Source organism: Procambarus clarkii, unplaced genomic scaffold (assembly GCF_040958095.1).
Source record: "Procambarus clarkii isolate CNS0578487 unplaced genomic scaffold, FALCON_Pclarkii_2.0 HiC_scaffold_352, whole genome shotgun sequence".
Classification (NCBI taxonomy): Eukaryota; Metazoa; Arthropoda; class Malacostraca; order Decapoda; family Cambaridae; genus Procambarus; species Procambarus clarkii.
The window spans coordinates 70,878-74,061 of NW_027189385.1; the positions used below are offsets into that span (position 1 = coordinate 70,878).

Here is a 3,184-nt window from a genome sequence, read left to right on the forward strand (position 1 = left end):
AAGGGTCTGAATGCAAGAGTAGCCAATTTGACACGCGGTCGCCGTCGTTGGCTGGAAAGGAGAGACGCTGTAGCACAAGGGAGGTTATTATCAAGTGAAGCCCTCCCCGCCTCAGCTGTGAGAGGCATGACATAGCAGCCACACCCCGCTTCGACCCTCCTCACACATCCTCAACCCCTCTATGTGTATGGACCGGCCACGACAGTGCCATCTACATCTGGTGTGGCAGTGCCATCTACATCTACTGCTGTGGCTGGTGTGGCAGTGCCGTCTACATCTGGTGTGGCAGTGCCATCTACATCTGGTGTGGCAGTGCCATCTACGTCTGGTGTGGCAGTGCCATCTACATCTACTGCTGTGGCTGGTGTGGCAGTGCCGTCTACATCTGGTGTAAGTCATACAAGTCGAAGTCTGGTAATATGTATGTGCAGGATATATATATGTATATATATATTTTTTTTTTCTATTTTTTTTTTCGTTTGTTATCAGGGGATGTGCATGGAACTTGCACACCTTGCTCAATGGATGCCTATCTGCAAGGGTGCCAATTATGAACGAAATCGGTCGATGACACACTCGACTACAGGTGGCCGAACTTTGATCTTATTTTACTCAGGTAAGTAATTTACAACTTCAAGGTGTTTCTCAGCTTTCATTTATTAATCAATTTACATGCAAATTACACCTTATATGTAGAGTTTGTGCTTCTACAAACCTATTGAAACATTTTAGTCCAAAGTCCATTTGTTGATTTTATAAAAATTTATAAACATCAAATATTGCATATTTTTGGAAGGGTAACTTTGAATAATTATGTTATTGCACTAAACACTTTTTTTGATAAAACTGCTCAATAGAATCCTTTATTATGTGCTAAATTTAATATCTGATTGTTATAGAAATATTTTTGTTGACACATGTGTTCCCTGAAATTATTTGAAAATGTTGAAAATTCGTTGAATAATACGTTTTGTATTTTTTTTCTCCTTTTCTGTTTAGGGTGTGATGCTGAAACTTGGACCAGTTGCAGCTCCTTCTATAACCATTTCATAAATAAATTTATAAACAAATTGAACAATTTTTACGAAACCCGTAATATGCCCCCTTAAAATTATGAATAGTATTTGCTTCCACAACCTGTTTCTGAAGTACATTCCATTTCCCCACTACTCTCACGCTAAAAGAAAACTTCCTAACATCTCTGTGACTCATCTGAGTTTCAAGCTTCCATCCATGTCCTCTCGTTCTGTTACTATTCCGTGTAAACATTTCGTCTATGTCCACTCTGTCAATTCCTCTGAGTATCTTATACGTTCCTATCATGTCCCCTCTCTCCCTTCTTCTTTCTAGTGTCGTAAGGCACAGTTCCCTCAGAGGCTCTTCATACCCCATCCCTCGTAGCTCTGGGACGAGTCTCGTTGCAAACCTCTGAACCTTTTCCAGTTTCATTATATGCTTCTTCAGATGGGGACTCCATGATGAGGCGGCATACTCTAAGACTGGCCTTACGTAGGCAGTGTAAAGCGCCCTAAATGCCTCCTTACTTGTGTGTGTGTGTGTGTGTGTGTGTGTGTGTGTGTGTGTGTGTGTGTGTGTGTGTGTGTGTGTGTGTGTGTGTGTGTGTGTGTGTACTCACCTAGTTGTACTCACCTAGTTGTGTCTGCAGGATCGAGCATTGACTCTTGGATCCCGCCTTTCGAGCATCGGTTGTTTACAGCAATGACTCCTGTCCCATTTCCCTATCACACCTGGTTTTAAAATTATGAATAGTATTTGCTTCCACAACCTGTTTCTGAAGTACATTCCATTTCCCCACTACTCTCACGCTAAAAGAAAACTTCCTAACATCTCTGTGACTCATCTGAGTTTCAAGCTTCCATCCATGTCCTCTCGTTCTGTTACTATTCCGTGTAAACATTTCGTCTATGTCCACTCTGTCAATTCCTCTGAGTATCTTATACGTTCCTATCATGTCCCCCCTCTCCCTTCTTCTTTCTAGTGTCGTAAGGCACAGTTCCCTCAGGCGCTCTTCATACCCCATCCCTCGTAGCTCTGGGACGAGTCTCGTTGCAAACCTCTGAACCTTTTCCAGTTTCATTATATGCTTCTTCAGATGGGGACTCCATGATGAGGCGGCATACTCTAAGACTGGCCTTACGTAGGCAGTGTAAAGCGCCCTAAATGCCTCCTTACTTGTGTGTGTGTGTGTGTGTGTGAGTGTGTGTGTGTGTGTGTGTGTGTGTGTGTGTGTGTGTGTGTGTGTGTGTGTGTGTGTGTGTGTGTGTGTGTGTGTGTGTGTACTCACCTAGTTGTACTCACCTAGTTGTGTCTGCAGGATCGAGCATTGACTCTTGGATCCCGCCTTTCGAGCATCGGTTGTTTACAGCAATGACTCCTGTCCCATTTCCCTATCATACCTGGTTTTAAAATTATGAATAGTATTTGCTTCCACAACCTGTTCCTGAAGTGCATTCCATTTCCCCACTACTCTCACGCTAAAAGAAAACTTCCTAACATCTCTGTGACTTATCTGAGTTTCAAGCTTCCATCCATGTCCTCTCGTTCTGTTTCTATTCCGTGTGAACATTTCGTCTATGTCCACTCTGTCAATTCCTCTGAGTATCTTATACGTTCCTATCATGTCCCCCCTCTCCCTTCTTCTTTCTAGTGTCGTAAGGCACAGTTCCCTCAGGCGCTCTTCATACCCCATCCCTCGTAGCTCTGGGACGAGTCTCGTTGCAAACCTCTGAACCTTTTCCAGTTTCATTATATGCTTCTTCAGATGGGGACTCCATGATGAGGCGGCATACTCTAAGACTGGCCTTACGTAGGCAGTGTAAAGCGCCCTAAATGCCTCCTTACTTGTGTGTGTGTGTGTGTGTGTGTGTGTGTGTGTGTGTGTGTGTGTGTGTGTGTGTGTGTGTGTGTGTGTGTGTGTGTGTGTGTGTGTGTGTGTGTGTGTGTGTGTGTGTGTGTGTGTGTGTGTGTGTGTGTGTGTGTACTCACCTAGTTGTACTCACCTAGTTGTGTCTGCAGGATGGAGCATTGACTCTTGGATCCCGCCTTTCGAGCATCGGTTGTTTACAGCAATGACTCCTGTCCCATTCCCCTATCATACCTGGTTTTAAAATTATGAATAGTATTTGCTTCCACAACCTGTCCCTGAAGTGCATTCCATTTCCCC

General features: G+C 43.8%; 1 long non-coding RNA gene across 1 annotated transcript; it reads left to right on the plus strand.

Annotated features, from left to right (window-relative positions):
• Window positions 1–308: 308 nt before the first annotated feature.
• Window positions 309–1,070, plus strand: LOC138361405 (uncharacterized). Its single transcript, XR_011226958.1, has 3 exons — window positions 309–390; window positions 490–616; window positions 1,000–1,070. It is a non-coding gene; the product is annotated as an uncharacterized lncRNA (long non-coding RNA).
• Window positions 1,071–3,184: the final 2,114 nt, after the last annotated feature.